We start from the raw sequence: 22214 nt of genomic DNA on the forward strand, positions 1-22214 counted from the left end.
AGAAGCAGGGAACGGCTAAGGCAGGCGCTCGTTCGCTGTCCAGCAGCTAGAAGGTGGTGGCGCTGAGGTTTGAACCACGATCCACATGCTTAATGTCTCTGTTCTACCCCCTCTCTGAGGGTGGGCAAAATGTTTATCAAGGGGAGAAACCATTCACAGAATATTGGCTCGGCCAAGGAATCGGGTTAGGGCAGAGTACGTGAAGTACGTGAAGTATGAAATACGCCCCATGGCAAATAGGGAAGGAAGCTCTCTACCCCTTTGCAGTGGGGATCATTTTTGCTTTCTGCTTTGTGATTGTTTTCCCAACTTTCTACAAAGGAGCGTGTTTTGTTCTCAGGAAAAGAAGTATTTTATTTGGCTCCCTTTAAAAAAAATAAACAGCTTGCATATTTTGCTGGAGGGGATCAACCTGGGGTACCCCCAGTCGAGGGCAATTTTGCAGGATTTCTTGAAGCTGCAGATGCCGTTGCCTGTTGACTCAGCAATCTTGAGTCCACATTTCATCCTACAGGTCGAGCTGTGCTTGGATGCTGTATGAGGTTACTCACTGCAGCGTTGTTGATGGTAACAAAAGAGCGGAAACCACCTCAGCACGTATTTTAAAGAGCTTTTGGTTGAATAAACTCTGGAAGGAATAATATACAACTGTTAAAAAAAAAAAAAAAAAGACCAAGGAAGTGTCCTAGACTACTAGGGAAAGAGCACTGAAATATTTTTAATGAAAAGGGCATGATTCAGAACCGTGTTTTCACAATGTTACTTCTGTGTCAGAAAGAAGGGAAGGGAGAAAGAATATTTTGTATCTGCTTGTACTTTATCCAAGAGGTGCTGGACAGCAGGGTGAGAATTGAGAATCGAAATATCTCCCATCCAGTCCAGTATAGAACAGGCTACAGCTGAGACACCCAAGAAACTGAAGAAGGGCTGCCTGCAGAGACAGGAAAACGGGGTGAACAGGACAGGGGTGGGAAGGAGGCTTCCCAGCCTCTGCCTTTTTTGATTGTTTTCATTTTTCAACCATAGGATCATATTGCCTGGTGGAAAAAAAGGATAGTTTTTAAAGAGACCACATCCAAGGTGGTGGCTTCCAGTCCCTGCTCCCTCCACCAAATCCCACCCTACCCCTCTGGTGGGGGGCACGGGGACAGCTTGGGGAGGAGAGGGCTTGGGGGATTGTGGCAAGCTCTAGGTATTGGGGACAACCCCCTTGGGGCTGCACCGTCAGTCTGTCTGCCTGGTGCTTCAGCTCAGGGGTAAAGCCTCAGACCTTCTCGGGGGCATTACCTCCGTTGTATTGGCTCAGGTATGCAGAAGAGGACAAATTGTAAGGGCGAGGGTGTTCTTCTCCTCCTCAAAGACCCCTCAAGCTTTCTATTGGGGACCAAGGGCCTGGGGCTTCCTCAGCTGCCTTGGCTTGGCACAGTGCTGGCATGTAGTAGGTATGCTTTGGTACACATTTGCTTAATTAATTGCACTCTCGCCAGCCTGATTAGCTCACCCTTGGGGTGGTAAGCCTCTTACTCACCCAGATCTGCCCCAGCGGCTTAAGCCATTCAGTTGCTGGTACATGGGGCCATATTACTTTAATCAGATAATCAGATTACTTACTCCCTTCCCTTGCATCTGGCCGAGACCCGGGCACTACAGAAAGGGAAAGGAAAGCCTGAAGTTTCCATCCCACTGGGTAGACATTTATCCCATACCTGCCATACGCAGGCCCCAGGACTCGAAGCAGCAAGGCGGCATCATGTTGGACTTCCTCTCCTGGGGTGTCCATTCTCTGCAGCCCCTCTGCAGGGGTGATTCTCCGTTGCTAACATTTATGAAGCAGGCACACATGTAAATCTCTATGCTGAGCCCTCTTTGGCATGCGGCATCTCTCTTGCATGGAAAAGTGCTTTCATTATTCAAGGCCTGTAGGCCCAAGGGACACGAACCTAACTCAAACTCACTGAAGCAAGAGGAGATTTTATTGGCCTGCACCAACTGAAGGTCGGCAAGGCTTCAGGTATGGTGTGATCTAGGCTCTGGCTATTTCTCCATCTTCCTCTGTATCCTCTTTGTGCTCATGCTGGGTTCCCTCGTGGCTGAGATATAGCCACATAACAGTAGGGCCGGTATGTTTCCTTGTCTGTGTCCAGCAGAAGAGAGACTAAGCTTCCTGGGGCTCTGTCTCAAGAATAAGGAAGAGTCTGGGGCACCTGGGTGGCACAGTGGGTTAAAGCCTCTGCCTCTGGCTCAGGTCATGATCCCAGGGTCCTGGGATTGAGCCCCGCATCTCTGCTCAGCAGGGAGCCTGCTTCCTCCCCCCTCCCCCCGCCTACTTGTGATCTCTGTCAAATAAATAAATAAAAATCTTAAAAAAAAAAAAAAAAAGAATAAGGAAGAGTCTTTCCCAAAAGCAGCAAGCGAGCCTACCTCCCATCTCCTTAGCAGAAATTGGCTTACACCTGTCCATCCCACAATCTGGCAGTTCTCAAAACTGGGGCTGCACAGCATGATCACACAGGAAGGGTTTTGAAAAATTACCTGGGGTGCCTGGGTGTCTTAGTCGTTAAGCGTCTGCCTTCAGCTCAGGTCATGATCCCAGAGTCCTGGGATCGAACCCCACATCGGGCTTCCTGCTTGGCAGGAAGCATGCTTCTCCCTCTCCCACTCCCCCTGCTTGTGTTCCCTCTTTTGCTGTGGCTCTCACTGTCAAATAAATAAGTAAAAATATTAAAAAAAAAAAAAAAAGAAACGGAAAAGAAAAATGATCTGGTGCCCGGACACTACCCCAGTCCTGTTAAGTCAGAAACTTTGTGGGTGGGACCCAAGGATCAGCATTTTACAAAAGCTTCTTGGGTATTTCTAATGCCTGGTAAGGACCTCAAGATCAGGCTTTTGGCATTGTCTCCCAAGGAAATCATCTGTCCAGTGACAGAGAGCTGGCCAGACTGAACCAGGAAAGTTCCCACCTGCACCAGGGTGGCCGGACCCCACCCGCTGCCCACAGTATAGCAGCAATTAATAATTTTAATAAGTCCTATAATTTTCTTGTGAATAGCATAATTATATTGCTTGGCACTTTGTGTGTGTGCTAAAAGCATTAATTTGTTCAACGTAAACATCTAAAATATGCCACGATTATTGTAAGCCTTGTTAGCCTGTCTTTGGTTTTTTTATTCAAGCTGGGAGCTTCCCAAACCGGAATCGGCCCAGACCCCTCTCCGCTTCTGCAAGATTCCCAGCCCGATGTCCGGCCACAGGCCAACTTACCCAGTTCTGGACCCTTCCCAGTGAGGAAAGTTGTGTTTTTGACCCCAGCTCTTCATCGTCCCGTAGTTGCATTATGCATTAGCTGGTTACCGTGGCCTCGTGGTGGCTTGATGGACTCAGTGCTCTTGACGTTGAGCTTGATCATGTGACCTGCTTTGGCCAGCGGGCTATGAGCTGAGTAGAGGCTGGAAACGTGCTTTTATGGCTGAGCTTGTCCCTTTGCACGTCTGCCACAGGCGCTGGAAGAACATGTCCCAGATGCTTGCTGCCCCTTTAGTCTGGGCCCCAGGATGAGCCAGGCATCTGGGCTTGCCACTTAGCCAAACCCAACCAAGCTGCGACCCATGAGCAGGAGAATACGCGATTGTCTTTTTTTTTTTTTTTTTAATTTTATTTATTTATTTGACAGAGAGAGATCACAGTAGACAGAGAGGCAGGCAGAGAGGGAGAGAGAGAGAGGGAAGCAGGCTCCCTGCTGAGCAGAGAGGCCGATGCGGAACTCGATCCCAGGACCCCGAGATCATGACCTGAGCCGAAGGCAGCGGCTTAACCCACTGAGCCACCCAGGCACCCCCACGATTGTCTTTTTTAAACCCCTGAGTCCTGGGGTGTTTTGTTGTGCAACAGTATTGCCATCTGTATTGCCTGCTACACTTTGCAGACTGTGCTGTGGGCAGACATACCAGCCCCAAGCTCTTTGGCCCCAGAGGACTTTAGGGGCCCAGCACAATGGCAGGAGTGTCTAAACGAAGAATGTTACCCTCCTGGGACCCAGTGATAGCATCTAGGGTTTATGAAGGTTGGGGCCAAGCCTCAGTTGAAGCACAATGATTACAATCATAGGTTCATTTGGAGTCAGACTGCCCACTGGGTTTGAAACCCAGCTCTGCCACTTATGTGCTGTGTGACCTTGAACAAGTCCCTAAACTTCTCTGGGTCTGGGGTACCCCATCTGTAAAATGAGGGTCAGAACAATACTACCTACCTCTGTCACACAGATTAAGCAAGTTAGCTTGTGGAAAATGTATAGCATGTGCTTGACACATAGTAGCAAACACAACGTAAGGGTGAGCTCTTAATTATTAAGTATTCTCCGTGCTTCCCATTCTCGCAACAAGCAGCCAGAGAGCCTTATTGTTGTTCGGTGGCTAAGGGACTGAGGTTAAGAGACGTCAGCTGACTTGTCCAAGATTACACAGCGCATGAGTCACTGAGCTAAGGTATGAAAGCAATTCCATCTGATTCCAAAACACTTTTTGGTCTCCATATCGCCCGCATTTCGTGCGAGCTTGGTGCACATCAGGCCAGGATAAATGCCGGCAAATGAATGAACAGCACAGTGGAAAGCAGGCTGGACAGTGATTAAGACTCCTTATCCAGTGCTCTCTTTACTTCCTCTTGCTTTTAACTGGGCTGGGGACTGGCTGGTGAGTGGGGACCTCCACTGGAATGGTTTGTGGGGAGTGGGGTGTGATGGCAGCCTCGCTGGGTTGGGAGGCAGGGCCCTGCATTCAAGTCTTGACTCTGCCACATCTGGCTGTGTCCCAGGGCCAGCTAATTTCCAAACACCTGAGACTCAGTTTCCTCCCTAGTCAAAGCAGGGTCCAGCAGGAAGGAGGGCCAGGGAGCAGCAGGACAGCAAAACCAGGATTGCCTTCCGAGCCCCAGAGCCTCACCTCTGTCCTCTGCCACCTGCAGAAAGACTCCCTCCTTCCCAGAGGGAAATCTGAGCCCAGCTGAGCTGGCACATTCTGGGCTCCAGATCTCTGTGTCCCCTCTGCCTCCCAGCCCAGAGTGAAGGCCTGTCCATCCAAAAGGCAAGGACAGGGGCCAAGCCTCCTCGGGGCAGCAGCATGACCTGGGCTTGACCCACAGACTGGGCCCAGAGGGCTCCAGAGCCAGATATGCCCAGGCCTCTCCCGTTGGAGAAAGGCAGGCAGAGCCTAGAGAAAGAGAAAGGACCCAGAGGCAGGGATCAGGTCCCCGCTCTGGCCGCTTAGCCCCACAAACCCTAGTTTCTTTGAAATGGAATCGTAATTCCTACATCTCAGAGCTGTGCAGAATCTCCAAGGGAGGTCCCCAGAGGGAGTAGCCCTCTGCTTCAAATACACGAAGGTGACAGTGTTACACCTCGAATTAAAACCCCTCTGTGGCCCCAGGTGCCCCATGGCTCAAGTCTGAACCCCTCAGCCTGGCCCGCAGAGCCCCACAGTAAGCCTAACCTCAGCCCTCACTGCCAGGGCTAGTGCTCCAGGATTCAGTTTCCACGTTTGAAATGAGAACAAGGAGCTCAAAGCATTCTTCAAGCAGGGAAGCACTCTAGCCCAGCCCCGTAAGAAATCGTCACCCCAACTCAGCGTCACACATGTCGGGGGTTTTCTGTGTGATGCACCGTGAAGGGCCAGCATCACCCACGATCTGGGCCCCATCATCTGAGTCCAGCAATTCTACTGGAAATACAGGACAAGAAGGAATTCACTTAACAAGACAAGAGCGGAGGGGCACCTGGGTGGCTCAGTCGTTGAGCATCTCCATTTGGCTCAGGTCATGATCCCAGTGTCGCGGGATTGGGGGCTTCCCGCTCGGTGGGAAGCCTGCTTCTCCCTCTCCCTCTGCCCCAGCTTGTGCTCCCTCTCTTGCTGTGTCTCATTCTGTCAAATAAATAAATAAAATCTTAAAAAAAAAAAAAAAGATAAGAGGGGCAAGAAGGAGACAAATCCTGAAGGTGGCCCATTTTGCAAAGCAAGAGGTCCAGTCTTCCCGTGTCATTGTCGTAAGAAAGGGATCTTCCAGACCACAGGGTCCTGACTGCACCCTTGCTCCCACGAGTCAGCCTAAAGGACAGTTAGGGGACAGTGAGGGCATTTGAATACGGCTGTGCACAGACAAATAAAAACGTCCTGGCAGGGAGAGGTCCAGATAAAAACCAAAAGGCTGATTGCAATGCAACACAGACACTATGATCTCGTTTTGATAAGAAAAAAAAGTTATATATGCATAAAAAGATCTGGGAGGACAGAGGCTAAGGTGGTCGATGGTACAGACAGATGGTAGGAATAGAGGGGATGTGTTTTCTTACGTTTGCTCATCGGTGCGCTCCAACTTCCTACAATATACGACACAGCTTTGGTGATTTTCAAAAGTTATTTTAAGGTAGAGATGTGCTCTGCTCTGCTACTCTGCCGGTTTCCTCTGGCCTCAGCCACATCTCCCAGCTCCCGCCCCATCTGGGACACCATTCACAAGACCTGAGCGCTGTCGTCTGGAGCCATAGTCTCTTTCCCTCCCTCCCACCATGTGTCCTTATGAAGAAGTGTTCCCTGAATTACAGGAACCCTCAGGCCCCTCGCCCTCCTCCTCCCTTGCAAAGAAGTGACTTACCAGATGGCCCAGGCTGGGAGGAGCTCTTTTAGAAGCCCTTACTGGTCTGCTCCTGCTGGGCAGTCGGGAGCCTCCTGCGTCTCCACTTTGAGCCAGGGTCTGGGTGGTTTCCATGAGGGAATATCACGTTCAAAGTTGAGAGGGTAGGAAGCCCCTTGGCCACAAATCTGAAGTCACATGCATAGAGAAATATTTTGATCTTTATCTGTCTGGCTGCTGTGTGTCTGTCTCTCTCAGGTGGTTCCAAACTTGGATGGAGAAGAGGAGTGTCCTTTTAGGGATTCTCTTAAACCCACCATGTTGCTCTCCCGCTGTGGCGCCCAAGCCCCCGGCTCACCTCTAGGGTCTGGTGGAAGCCAATCCCTTAGAGACATCGTCTAGAGGTGGAACCTCAGAATTAAATCTCTACTGAAGAGGAGAAGAATAGGAAGTCCCTGGGTACAGCCAGAAGTGGAGGTATGGACAGTAGGGACAGCACATCCAGGCAGAGGAGACTTGGGGGGGAAAAGGCAGAGGCTGGTGACCCAATGGGATAGAATGAGGAGCTGGGATAAGACTGTGCCTTGTGCATGGCTCACGGGGGGCTCTGCGGGCCAGGCTGAGGGGCTCAGACTTGAGCCACAGGGCACCCGGGGCCACAGAAAGGTTTTAAGTTGAGATGTAACACTGTCACCTTCGTATATTTGGAAGATCTCTTATGGCCACTCTCTCAGGACAGATCCAGGAGCAGGGAGAGCCTCAGTGGGATCGTTACCTCTGAACATTTACAGAGAAAAGGAAAAAGAGTCATTTAAAAGCATAAACGACAGCAGCCTCCACATTCAGGGGAATGGAGAACTTTGTCTCAGGAACAAATCACTCCTGGTTGGCAGGGGCTCCGAAGTGGGTTTCTTAAATTATGCCCGGGGTGGGGGGCGCTTGGGTAGTGGCTCTCAACCCAGTCAGCCCCAAGCCCTCTTTGGATGAAAATATCTTGTAATGTGCCCTTCGCCAAGCTGAAATGAAATTCATAAATAATCACACAAGCTTTTAAAAAAAAATCAATGTAATATTCTAACCATAATATGAAGGAGAAATAAAAGGAGAGTAACTTATAATAAAATAATTTCAGGATGAAAATGCACAAGCCGTCTACAGCGGGAGATGGGATGACGTGGCCCCAGGCTTGCTCCTAGAGGTGGGGCCACCGGGAACACCACAGCCACAAAGGCAGACGGACCCAGGTGGTTCCAGGGGTGACTCAGACCCCACGAGCTGTGTTGTCGTTGCTAATGTGAAATGGGCAACAGGTCTTGGCAAAATTCCGAACAAACAAAGGAAAATCTTCTCTCTTCATGTACATGATAGTTGCATTCCTGGAAAAGTCTGTGTGTATTAAAAGCATGCAAAAATTATTTTGTGTTTTTATATAAGCAGGTTACACGCGCACACACACACACACACACACACACACTATGACAAAGGAAATGCCCTTCCGGATTTCCCAAACTCCTCCTAAGGGGCTGTCTTGGCCTCCTTGAGCATCATTGTCTTAAATATTGACAGTAATTGAGGCCAAAATGTAAACACTCTGCAGAATCAACTTTGCCTCCTGGTGGTTGAGAGGCAGGTGGGGGGCTGTGGAACTGGGAGGAAGGTCCAGAGAGGGGGCTGGTGAGCAGGGCCCGAGAAATAGCATCAGCCCTGAGCCAGAGGACACGGTTGGCTGGGAAACCTCAGGCCGTGACCTCAGGGTCGTGGGATGGAGCGAGCCTCATGTCAGGCTTTGCACTCAGTGCAGAGTCGGCTGGAGAATCTTTCCCTCTCCTTTTCTCTCTCTTAGATAGATAGGTAATTCAATAAAATCTTTTTTAAAAAAATGAGGGCTCATGTACCCTCAACTGCCAGGCCCTGGGGGCTTTACCTGCATCAACTCCTGAGATCTTCAGTTAGCCCAGAGAGGACAGGCCCCACTTGTCCCTGTTTTATAGGGAGAAAGCCCAAGCCAGAGAGAGAGAACACCTCGCCCAAGGTCAGCCAGCCTGTCAATGGCAGAGCTGGACCTTGAACCCTTGCAGTCTGGCTCTTGGGGTCCTGCTCCATCGCCCCATCAACAAGGGCCTGGGCTGTGTCCTGGTGAGACACCATGCAGGCAAACAGCATCAGCAGGGATGGAGCTGGGGAGGGGAGCAGAGAGCCCCACGAAACAGTAACAGGAGACTGATCACAGACATCCCTCAGAGATGCTCGGAGACACAGAGAAGGATGCTGGATTTCCCCCGGTACAAAGAAGAGGAACGCAAGCCATTCAACGGGTCTTTCAGGGAGGGCTGACTCCAGGGAGACGGAAGAGCCAAGCGTTCCACCATGCCCTCCCCATCCCATTTTGAGACGCCCCAAAACACGGCAGCATGAGATTACACCCAGGGTCCATGTGAACATTTCTGTTTTCTACACACTAACCCATCTGCCATTTCACCTGTTCCCGCCCCGTTTGCTAATGACTGTATTCTTATGTATCCACTGGCTGAGAAAATAGAACACAAAAGACCACTACAAATTCAGAAAAGCTTTTAGTGAATTTGAACGTTATTAATCATGATGGCATCCACATGCATTTGGAAAACATTACATACGTGGAAGCCAAACGCTTTCCAGCTGCCGTGCTTGGATAACCTACAGACACGGCTGGCTAAGTGCACAGGTGGGAACTATGTCAGCCACTCAATTCCCCAGACCCCGGAGCACACCCCTGGGCAGGCTCTGGGTCACCGCAACAGTCTCCATATGTGATATGTCACCTCCTCCCTGCTTGTAGATGCCCGGAAGACGGGCTTTGACTAGGTGATCTTGACCCCACACAACTTCGAGTTCCTGGGCCCAATTTGAATGTGTGGGGGAAGGGCGAGGGGTGTTCCTCACATCAACAAGCAATTCTACACCAAGCGGGGTATTCAGGAGTTCCACTCAGTTCTAACACGGTCGACCTGGAGGGAGCATCAGATTCCATGGAGGAAGGGCTCAGTCCCAGAAGACTAGGCTCCCCTGTGGGTGCCAACTCCAAGTCCAAGGTGCTCCCTGTGCTTCTGACCAACGGGCTATGTATCAGAGGTTCCCACAATGCCCCCCTCATTGGGTTCCGTGAGTTTGCTAGAGTGGCTCACAGAACTCAGGAAACCTATATGCTCTCTAGATTATCCGTTCATTACAAAGGATGTGAAAGATGCAAATCAGAAGTCAGATGAAGTGACACATAGGGCAAGTTCTGTCCTTGTGGAATTTGGGGCCCAGTGTCATGGCACCCTGGAAGCATTCTGGTTCCCCAAACTTGAAGCTCTTCAAACTCCGATTTTGGGTTTTTATGGAGGCTTCTTTACGTAGGCGTGATTGATGAACTTGATGGTTACTGATGATGGATTTGACCTCCAGCCCCTCTCCTCTCCCTGGAAATTAGGGGGTGGGTATGGTTGCCCTTAGGGGCTTTCTGAAAGTCATCTCATTAACATAAACACAGGTATGGTTGAAATGGGCTTGTTACGAATAACAAGACATCCATTTCACCTTTATGTCTCTGAAGGGATTTCAGGAACTAAGGACAAGAGGCCAAATATTACAACAAAAGATGCTCCCAAGGCTCTTTTGCTCAGGAAATTCCAAAGGTTTTGAGAGCTGTGAGCCAGGAACAGCGGATGAAGAACAAACATCTATGAGAAACATATTCTGGTCATCTGGATGACTGAATATCTATTTCTCAGGACTCCCAACACCACACACTCACTATGGAGCAGCTCAGTGGGGTGGAGCTTAGACCAGCTCCCTCCAGGGGGTGAGCTGACCTGTTCAGCCCATACACAGCTGCCGTCAGACTGGAGGCCAGGCCAGAGCAATCGGCTCTGACCAAGGGAGCCACTGCAGTGGTTGGGGGAAGGGAACAAATTAGAGACCCATTCCTCAAAAGGGGGCTGGAAAATTAGTTAAAACTGAAAGGAGTTGACCATACCAAATGCTGGCAAGGATGTGGAGCAACCGGAACTCTCACACTCCATGAATGAGGGTGTAAATTGGCAAAATCATTTGCAAAACAGGAAGAACTGACCAAACCTAAAAAACACATATCCTATAAACCAGCTATCTGTCCCCAGGAATGCACTCAATGGCAATGGGTGTGTGTGTAGGCTCACCAAGATGTATACCCAAATGTTCACAGCAGCAAATATTTATCAACCATAGAATGAATAAATATTAGGTTGAGCCTTGTGAAATGGCCTTTTTCGTACATAGAAAGGTTAGAGATTAGCAATTTCATTTGACTGAGCCTCATAGATTTGGCATCTTTCTGCCATGGAATACTACACAGCAATGAAAAAGAGTGAACCACTGCTTCCTGGAATGCCATGGCTGCAACTCACAGATCTAACAATGAATGAAAGAAACCAATCACAAAAATAAACATACTCTGTGGTTTCATTTCTTTGAAGTTCTAGAACAGGTTACATTATCCGTGGTGACAGAAGGTCATAATGGTGGTTTCCTTGACCTTCTACTCAGGTCATGAGCCCAGCCAGGGTCCTGGGATTGAGCCCTGCGTTGGGGTCTCTGCTCCAAGGAAAGCCTGCTTCTCCCTCTCCCTCCGCAGTTCCCCCTGCTTACTCTCTCTACTTCTCTTCTCTGTCAAATAAATAAATAAACCTTAAAAAAACTAAACATGAAATTATCACAGGATTCAGCAATGCCACTTTTGAATATTAAAAACAAGACAAAAGGCCCCAAATGGAATAGCTTATGCTAAGCCCCAACCACCAAACCGAGGCTTTGCTTCTTGACGGTTTTGGCTCTCCCAGAAATAAAATCTTAGGCCAGGAAATCAGGAATCACCTGATGGGTGATGAATCACTGGATTCTGCTTCTGAAACCAGGGCTGCACTGGATGTCCACTAACTTAAGTTAAATTAAGGGGGGAAAAAAAGGACTCACCTGGCCAGCCCTCGTTAGGAATCTGCCTGATAGCCCCCGGCCATCCCCTAGAGGAAAGGAACTTAGCAGTAACCAATCCACTTTTCCTTGTTCGCTCCCTTCTGCCTATAAACGTCTTTCATATATTTTTTAAGATCTTATTTACTTATTTGACACAGAGAGAGTGCACAAACAGGCAAAGTGGCAGGCAGAGGCAGAGAGAGAAGCAGGCTCCCTACTGAGCAGAAAGCCCGATGCAGGGCTCGATCCCAGGACCCTGAGATCATGACCTGAGCTGAAGGCAGATGCTTAACCCACTAAGTCATCCCGGTGCCCCAGAAGTCTTTCATTTTGGGCAGCTCCTCAGGCTCCTTTCTATCTGCTAGATTGGATGCTGCCTGATTCAAATCAATTTTTGCTCAAACTCTTAATATTTTTAACATGCCTCGGTTTCTCTTTTACCATAAATACATACCCCAAAGAGCTGTAAGCAGAGACTTGACTAAATATTGGTACACCCATGTTATATACTTCTCATTATTGCCAAAATGTAGAAACAACCTAATGCCCACTGACGGATGAAATGTGGCTTATAAATGCAATGGAAAATTACTCAGCCTTAAAAAGAGATGCAGTTCTTTTTCTTTTAAAGTTTATGTATTTAAGCAATCTCTACACCCAATGTGGGGGTCAAACTCAGGACCCCTAGATCAAGAGCTGCGTGCTCTACCAACTGAGCCAGCCAGGTGCCCCAAGATGTGGTTTTGACACCTGCTACATAAGGATGACCTTGGGGCACGTGGGTGGCCCAGTCAGTGAAGCTCTTGATTTTGGCTCAGGTCATGATCTCAGGGTTGTGAGATCGAGCCCCATGTCGGGCTTCTCACTGGCTGTGGACTTTGTTTAAGATTTTTCTCTTTCTCTCTGCCCCTGTCCACCACTCGCTAAAAAAACAAAAATAGGGGCGCCTGGGTGGCTCAGTGGGTTAAGCCACTGCCTTCGGCTCAGGTCATGATCTCAGGGTCCTGGGATTGAGCCCCACATCGGGCTCTCTGCTCAGCAGGGAGCCTGCTTTCCCCTCTCTCTCTGCCTGCCTCTCTGCCTACTTGTGATCTCTCTGTCACATAAAAAAATAAAATTAAATTAAAAAACAAACAAACAAAAATAAAACAAAACAAAAAAAAAACCTTTAAAAAATAGGTATGACCTTGAAGACATTATGCTAAGTGAAATGAACCAGTCACAAAAAAGACGAATATTTTATGAGTCTACTGGTAGGAGGTCCCTAAAGCAGTTAAATTCATAGAGACAGAAAGCAGAATGGTGGTTGAATGGTGACTTGGGGCTTAATGGTTATAACGTTTCAGGATGGGATGACGAGAAAATTCTTGAAATGATTGCATGGCAATGTGAATCCACTCAGTGCCCTGGAACTGTACACTTAAAATGGTTAAAATCGTCAATTTTATGTTATGTACATTTTAGCATGCACGCACACAATTTTTTTTAATGGCTCAGAAGGGCTGGAGAGGATGGGCAAAATGGGTGAGAGGGAGGGGGAAACACGGGCTTGCGGTTACGGACTGAATAAGTGATGGCACTAGAAGGCACAGCATAGGGAACATAGTGATATTGTCACAGCATTGGATGGTGACAGATGACAGATGGCAGCTACACTTGGGGTGAGCACAGCGTAAAGTATACACTTGCGAAATCACTATGTTGCACACCTGAAACTAATGTAACATTGTGTTGTGTGTTGGCTATACACAAATAATGGGGGGGGTTTTTGTTTTTGTTTTTTGAGAGAGGGAGAAACAGAAAGAAAGGCGGGGAAGGGCAGAGGAAGAGGGAGAAAGAGAATCTTCAGAAGCGGACTTCATGCCCAGCCCCAGGGTGGGCTCAATCTCACGACCCTGAGATCATGACCCGAGCTGAAATTGAGAGTGGGATGCTTTAACCACCCAGGTGCCCTTAAAAAGTTGTTTTAAAAACTAAGAAGGAGAGGGGGTCTGCGATCCAAAGCCAGCCCAGCAGTTTCCTCAATGGGCCCCAGAGGCTGTAGCCTGGCTGGTTCTGTCCCCAGGTTCTCTCTCCCAGGGAGAACCATGGCAAACCTGCCTCCAGTGCCCTACAGAGCAGAAGCTTGCCTACCCTCTGGACACTGACTTCAAAAGGCAGGGAAGTCTCTGAAAGCGACTTTGGAGCCCATTAGGAAGCCGCTGTCAGACGTAAATTTACCAAAGAGGTCACCTTCTGACTCACACCTCAGGAGGGGATGCGTGACATCAGTCTGTCTGATCTCAGGACCAGTACGCAGTTTCTGCTAACTCTGTTCACGTTTGTCTCCGAAAGCCTGGTGCAAAGGGAAAGCCTCTTGGTTGAGCACCTACTATGTGCCGAGCGCACCGGGCCTGGAATCCTTATAGCTGCCTCCCCAGGGCAGTTCGATTAGACCCATTTTCCTGACTAGGAAACTTGAGTCTCAAAGAGGGTCTCAACAGCCAGAAAAGCGGGAGCAGGGTTGGACTTTAGAGCCAGCTTTCTTGGCCCCAAAGCCTGCTTGCTGACCTTCCTGCTTCAGGACTGGCCTGGGAGAAGCATGGAGCTCGTGAGCCAATGAGTACTTTCCCAGAGGAGGCAGGAGAGAGGGCAAAGTCCACGCGGGCAGGCCTGTCAAAATAGAAGTCCCGGCTCACCGCTCACCCTGCCCGGCTTCTTAGTCCAGAAGTCTGTCTGGCTAGAGGGACTTCCAGTGTCTCCCACAGCAGGCTGAGGGGGGTGGGGCAGGAGGGATGGGGGTTGGGGGATCCTAGTGGTACCAAGTGGTTGGGGCCCTGAAATGGAAATTAGAGCCCAACTAGGGCAGGTCCCCTACCCTCTCCATGCCTTTGTTTCTTTGTCTATACAAGGGTGGGGGTTGGAGTTCATGATTGCTAAGGGTTCATCTACCAATTACCTCAATATGAATTGAGACCCTGGTCTGGCCAGCAGCCAAACTGTGAGGACACAGACGGGTCCTCTACCCTCCTTGGGTCGGGTCTAGTGGGAAGGGTAGACACTGATAGTCACAAGCACACTGTGTGCCATGGGGGAGAGATGTGGGGGGTACAGAGACCAAGAGCCAATGGATCCAACCCCAACTCAAGGATCAGGCTCCAAGAACAAAAAATCAGCTCAAAAGACACCCTGCTTTCTGCCTGACCTTTAGCTTGGGACCCCAAATGGCACCCCCTGAGTACTCCAATCCCCATCACCTATGGGCAGCACATCAGGGGAACAGGGATCCCAAATGGGGCGGGACGGGGGGCTCCTACCCCTGCTTTCCTGATGAGCCTGGGAAGAGACAGAAACCTTCTTTCTCAGAAACCGAAACTCTTCACAATCGACCAGGAAGGGCTGAGAGGAGGGAGGGCAGAAGTGGCTGGTACAGAGCATCTTGCAAAAGGGAGCAGTGGAGACCTGAGAGGTCCCCAGGTCTCTTCCAGGAGACCCCAGGCTGAACAAATGGGGGTCCTACTAACACTGTGGTTCTCAAATTCGGGTACAGGCTGGGATTGACCAGAGAGCTTTCAAAACTCCTGATGTCAAGTCTCACCCCACAGAGATTGTGCTGTAACTGGGCAGCAGCCTGGGCTGATGCGGCGAGCTAAGGACCAGTGACCTGTCAGAAGGCTGGAGTCCACTCAGAGGCCACAGAAGCTGATTCAAGGAGGCCAAAGAGGTCAGAGGGTATCCAGGGGACGAGCAGGCTGTGTGTTCTGAACAGCATGGGGACGCGGGTGCCCGGAAAGGCCTGCTTGGTGTTGGAGGAGAAATTAATCCCCACCTCACCCTCAGCCCTGCCCTAACCCTGACCCCCACCTAGGATTGCCAGATAAAATACAGGATGCCTGGTTAATTTGCGTTTCAGATAAAAGGCAGTAATTCTGTATATGTCCGTGCGATATTTGTGGCATACTTGTCTTAAAAAAAAATTATTTGTTGCTCACCTGAAATTCAAATGTAATTGGGTATCTGGTTTTTCTATTTGCTAAATCTGGCCACCCCACCCCACCCCACCACCAACCCATTTTGGATCTCAGCTCTGATTCTAACGTGTGGGGGAGGGGAGGCTTGGGCAAGTCACCGTCCTTCTTCTTCTCTGAGTCTTGGTCACCTCACCTACTTATAAATCCCTCCTGCCTCAGGGGCCAGGCCGACTGTTTCCAAGGCAGTGAGCATGAGTCACAGGTCCCTGGGAAGGCATCATCGAGCTGTCTTGTCTGTAAAGGGATACAGGTCCTTTCTCACAAAGAGATCATTTCCCTCCTGGGGGTCTGATCCGCATGAAAAGTGTTTCAGGAGTCTTCTTGCCCTGGGGTTACTGGCAACCGGACCATAGCAGAGGGCTGAACATGGGCCGGTGGTCTCCGAGGTGTACGCCTCTCTCTCTCGGTCTCATCTGCTCTCTTTCCTTCTGTCTTCTTGCCTCTCCCCTCCTCCTCCTCTCTGACTTCCTCCCTGCACCTACTCTCCCTGCCTCTCAAATAGAAAGTGTTCATTCAACACTCAGCAGGTGGTTGCTGTGGGCCTACTATGCACCAGGTAGGTGCTCTGGACACCGCGGTGACCCAGAGTCTGCCCACACCGAGGTTTGGGTTGGGGGGAGGAGGTGGCAAGACTTGATTACTTAAAGGAACGTGCCAGGGCAAAAGAACACATCAATTAAGGAAACTGATCTCCCTCCTCGAGGATGTATTCTGGGCACTGGCATCTAAGGAGTAGGGCAGGGGTGCACCCAGCAGTGGGACGGGCACTTGCAGAGAGACCTCTGGGGAGCAGCGTGGCTGGTGTAGCTCATGTGGCCCGGAGAGTGGAGGACAGAGCAGAGAGTGGCTTGAGACGGGGGTGCACCTGCTGGCAGGACCAGACGTGCTGGGTGGTGGGGACCGTGAGAGGAATTTGAGTTGTTAGCCCATCCTAGAACCTAGCAATTCCACACCTACGCAACTGCCCGTAAGAATTTCCTATTGCTGTGATAGCACATTGCCACAAATATGGTGGGTTAAAGCAAAAACAAATCTACTATCTTATAGTTCTGAATGTCAGAAGTCCAAAATGGGCCTCACTGGGCTAAAATCAAGGTGCCAGCAGGGCTGGAGGCTCCAGGGGGATGAAGATCCATTTCCTTGCCTTTCCCAGCTCTTAGAGGCCATCCGAATTCCTTGATTCATCTTCAAAGCCAGCAATGGCTCTTCAAGTCTTTCTCTTGCTGCCATCTCTCTGCTTCACTCATTGGACTTTCCTTTTCTACTTACAAGGACACCCTTATAATTAACAGTAGACCCATCCAGATAATCCAGGATCATCTCCCCATCTCAAGGTCAGCTGATTAGCAAACCTAATTCCATCCTCTGCCTTAATTCCCCCTTTGCCGTGTAATCTAACTCATTCACAGCCTCTGGGAATTAGGATGTGATGTCACTGGAGGGCCATAATTCAACCCATCACACTGTCCAAGAAAAATAAGCATCATGTCCACCAAAAGACTTGTACAAGAATATTCTTAGCAGCCTTATTCCTTAGAATCCCAAACTGGAAGAGACCACATATCCATCAATTGCAGAAGAGACAAAAAAATCATAGGATAGTTACCCAATGAAATATTACACCGTAATAAAAAAAGAATGAGCTACTGATTCACAATAACATGGATTAATCTCACAGACTTAATGTTGAGCAGAAGAAGCCAGACAGAAAGGAGTATGTACTACCAATCTTCCTTGACTTAAGGCGGGGTTATGCCCAATAAACCCAACATAAACTGAAAATATCGTTAACACTTACATTAGCTCCCAGTTGGGGAAAATCCTCTCACGCAAAGCCTATTTTGTAGTAAACTGTTGCCTTCCTCATGTAATTTATCGAATAGTCCCCAGCATCACAAGAGAGTGTCGCACTGCATGTCAGTAGCTTAGGAAAAGATCAAAATTGGAGACTTGAAGTATGGTTTCTACTGACTGTGTATTGCTTTTGCACTATCATAAAGTTGAATAATCTTAAATTGAACCATGGTAAGCTGAGGACCATCAGTATATGATTCCATTTGTAGGGAGGCGCCTGGCTGGTGCAGTTGGTTGAGCACCTGACTCTTGTTTTTGGCTTGGGATCTCAGGTTAGTGAGACCAAGCCCCTATCCAGCTCTAGGCTCAGCTTGGTGTCTGGTTGAAATTCTCTCTCCCTCTGCCCTCCCCCCTGAAATCTTTCACTCTCTCTCAAATAAATAAAGTTTTTTTTTTAAGATTATTTTTTATTTACTTGACACAGACAGAGAGAGAGATAGAGAGAGGGAGAGAGTAAGCATAAGCAGGGGGACAGGCAGGTTGGGGAGAAGCCAGCTCCCTGCTGAGCAGGGAGCCTAATGCGGGGCTTGATCCCAGGACCCTGGGATCATGACCCAAGCCAAAGGCAGTTGCTTACTTAATTGACCGAGCCACCCAGGCACCCCATAACTAAGTCCCTTTAAAAATGATTCCATTTGTAAGAATTCAGGAACAGACAAAACCAATCTATGACATAGAGGTCCAAATAGTGATTACTTCTGGGAGGTGTGGGTGGGTATTGAGCACACCAGGAATTGGAAATGTTCTGCATCTTCCGCAAGCTATACATTTTACTGTAAACTCCAAAAAAAGGGGGGGGGTATATGTTTTAAGAGCAATAGGAAACCACAGCAAGATTTTAAGAAATGACCTGACATAGTCTGTTGTCCATTTATAAAAGGTCACTCTATTTATTGGATAGAAAATAGATGAGCAGTCAGAGCAGAGAGGAACCTGTTGCAGCTGCCCTGAAGAGGGACAAACATGTCCCAGATTGGGTGGTACTGGTAGAAATGGATAGAAGTGGGTAGTTTCCAACAGTTAGAAGGAGGAACCAAAAAGACCTGATTTAGGACATAGTTGGATAAATGGATGGGAGGATGTAGGAAAGAGCTGATGGACAGATGTGTGGATGGGTGGACGGGTAGAAGGATAGATGAGTAGATGGATTGTGTGGGTGGATAGAGGAGCGGGTGGTTGGATGGATGGATGGATGGATGGATGGATGGGTGGATGGATGGGTGGATGGACGGGTGGATGGATGGGTGGGTAGGTAGGTGATAATGGATAGACTGGTGGAAGAGTGGGTGAGTGGACGAGTAGGTGAATGGCAAGATGGACGGGTGAAGAGGCAGTTGGGGGAATGAGTCGCCGGGTGAATGGGTGTATGGATGAACTTCCTCAAGAGGACAGATTCTCTTCTATTGTTATTTGTGTCCGGAAAGTGCAGATGAGTTGCCCTAGTCAGTAAGCACGCAATCTTTCCCCTGAGATATCTGTTTACACTCCTGTAGTTCCCCAGTGCCCCAAGGAGAAAAACTAGTTACTACAATACCCATCAGGGAGCAGACACTTACAAACAGGCTGGTTTAATGAGATGCAAGGATCCCCCAATCCTCTGGGAATTACAGTCAAAATGCTGGTGATACCCACGTGAATGGAGGATGAGGCAAGAATAGAAAAGCCTCCTAGTACTTCCCCTTGGAAGTCATCAGTCCTCCTTTTCCTCCCTATCACCTTCACCCAAACCACCCTCACCATTGCCTCCTTCAGCATCTCCACCCCATGACTACCCCCATACTGTATGGGTTTGTTGACACTGCAAAGTGCGCTTGCTCAGGTAAAAGGTATGGACTTGTAGGCTCCGCTCTTTGGGAACAACTTGCTTCTTCTTCTTCTTTTTCTTTTTTCTTCTCCTCCTCCTCCTCCTCCTTCTTCTTCTTTTCCTTCTTTTACAAATTGCTTCTTGCACAGGACCTCAGCACATCCTAGTGGTGGCTGGCCTTTTAATCCCTGGGTGGTTTAGCCCCCACTTACAGGCTATTTGCCCGAATGACCTATTCCTGTATCTCATAGCAGGACGAACAAGAAGGAAGGGAGAGCAGCAGTTTACAGAGGGAATGAGGGCTGAAATCCTGCCAGTAGGGGCCCCAGATAATCCCAAACTGGGTCCAGGTGCCCTAAACCCCAATTCACATGCATTCCTTGGTCCTCACAACCAGCTCATTTCTCTCCCTGTGGGAGTCTGACAGCTCAGCCTCCCCAGAGCTTTTCTCTCACCTCCCCAGGCAGGCTGAGTTCGTGCTATTTGGGTAAACAATATTCCCCTTGGTTGTCAGCTGCAGGCTTATTTACCTGGTGATGGGACCGAGTGATTCCTTCCCACCCCAACACAGGTGCTGGGACCCGGGGCTGGGGGGAGCCAGGACCCGACGAACCCTCCTGGAAGGGGACTGGGCCTCTCACAACGGCTATGGGGACAGTCACATTCACAACTACATTCAGGGGCCTCTCTGGACTTCTGCACCTGGGAACAAGCTAGAGCTAAAGTCACCATGCCCCCGAGCTGTGATTTCATCCAGTTATCCTATATCCTGCCTCTAAGCTAAAATAGAGTCATTGGATCTTCTGCAGCCATGAACAGATACTCTATACTTTAAAACCCTGCATGCTTTGAGTACCCCCAGCCTTAAGCCCGTGTGCTGTGTTGGTCCTCCCTCCCTCCCTCAGGCTGTGAGGAAAGGTGGTCACTGAGTCCCCCGCGCCATGAGACAGTACAATCGGGGGCTTGCTGTCCAGCTCCGGAATGCTGCAGTTGTCTTCCTGCTGGGAGCTCTGCCCTGATGCAATTGCTGGCCCAGCCATCCCATTCTGCAGCTGCTGGGAGCTGAGAGTCTGGGGCAGGGCCCAGCTGTGCCAGCTGTCGGCCACAGATGACGCTATGGAGCTCGGCCATGACTCACATTCCAGTACAGGGGAAATGTGCAAAAGTTATACTATGCCTTTGGGGTGCCAAAAATCATCTTGGTTTTGTCTTGCAAAATGTTCAGCTTGCAGAGCACAGGGCAGACGGAGGAAGGGGGTGGGAAGGAGGCGAGGGGAGCAGATCGGTCTCCAGTCGACGCTGCCTGTCACACACCCTCTGTGGCTCTAATAACAACACTCAGCATTTAATCAGCCCCTTTGCAGAAGCAGACGATGTCACACTCATTAATTAGTTAATCTGCACAGCCCCCCTGGGAGGAGGAGCCATGTTATTATCCCCACTGGGACCCAGAGGGAAACTGAGGCCAGAGTGGGAATTTGGCACCGAGCTGAGAGAACACAGCCTGGCAGCTGGACCAGGACCAGTCTGTGGCTTATGGCCCCTTCTGGCAGCCTCACTGTTGTCCTCCTCCCCCATTCCTGGCTTCGGTCTGCTCACAGTGCTGGTGGCTGTCTCCAAAGACACCTGGGCAAACTGTCAGGATTGGGCCTGAAGGCACTCACGGGAAAGGGCAAGCAGGGTATTGGAGCAGAGAAAGTTCAGCTTGGCAGCTGGACCGGGCCAGGCCCCTAGGGAATACGTGCTCTGAACCAGACACCTGTTGTGGGATGCTTCTTCCAAAAGGTCCCAGAAGTGGGGGGTGGAAATAATGGTGGTGACTCTCGCCATCACCAGAATGCCTTCTGTCTGCTTCCTGTTCAGACAGCTCTGGGTTTTGATTGTCTTTAGAACTGAAGGAAGGAACAGTTCTACCAGGAGGCACCATCATGGCTCCATTGAATTGGAAATTGAGACCGCCACCTGGCCATTTGGGGATCTTAATCTCTCTCTCTCTCTCTCTCTCTCTCTCTCTCTCACACACACACACACACACACACACGGAGAGCGTGTAGGGGTGGAACCAAGGGTCCCCAAGGAGCACCTCCTACATCATCCTGCCCAGTGGTAAATGTAGATGGAAGCATGTCGTGATGCTTTACTGCTGGGATCACCAATGGCTCTGGCCCCCAAGGATTAAGACAGGTCAGTGCCCCAGGAGAAGAACCCTGACTAAAGGAGACCCAGGCGGGAGGCCAGTGGAACATGAAATAAGGAGTCAGAAGACAGAAGTCATAAACACCTTTTAGGAGTTTGCAACTGTTGCAAAAATAAAGAGTTCCGCCCCCTCCTTGTGTTTTCTTCCTGGTTACTAGGGTCGCTGAGGATGAAATCATTAAGCCCTCCCTCCATTTCTTTTTAAATAGGAATGATTGCAATTAAAAAATATTTTTCATATCTTTCCTTTTCCTTCCCCCCAATATTTATAACAACAGTTAAGTCAAAATTATATTTATATCAAACTTTAATGTACACACAAATAGCCTGGGGATCTTAACCTGCTTAGATCCCTGAGCCTGAGAGTCCGCATTTCTAACACAGTCCAGATGGAGTCAATGATACACTTCAATCAGGAAAACTGAAAAGACAGGTTATTGGTGGTTAAATGTACCCTTTAGTTCAGTTGTGAGATGCCCAGACGGACTCACTTGAGGAGAGTAGACTTGAGGAGAAACGGACATCGCCTTGAAAATCTTGGACTTGGATCTTAACCATGACCCTGACCATGGAATATTGGAGCTCGTTTGGATAAATTGAAGAAGGGTGTGTATGTGTGTATGCATGTGTGTGGATGCATGTGAATTTGTGTGCATGGGGCAGCCAAGGGCTGGAGTGTAGTTACTATGATGGACAATGGTCCAAGGTGGACCAGTAGGATTCTTTCTTCTGGGAATCTAGAACTTGGAACCAAG

General features: G+C 49.3%; 1 long non-coding RNA gene across 1 annotated transcript; it reads left to right on the forward strand.

The window, feature by feature from the left end:
- Window positions 1-4562: 4562 nt before the first annotated feature.
- On the forward strand, window positions 4563-7447 carry LOC125078309 (uncharacterized). Its single transcript, XR_007120855.1, has 3 exons — window positions 4563-4688; window positions 6880-7098; window positions 7333-7447. It is a non-coding gene; the product is annotated as an uncharacterized LOC125078309 (long non-coding RNA).
- Window positions 7448-22214: the final 14767 nt, after the last annotated feature.

The sequence above is a fragment of the Lutra lutra genome, chromosome 10 (genome assembly GCF_902655055.1).
Source record: "Lutra lutra chromosome 10, mLutLut1.2, whole genome shotgun sequence".
Taxonomy (NCBI): Eukaryota; Metazoa; Chordata; class Mammalia; order Carnivora; family Mustelidae; genus Lutra; species Lutra lutra.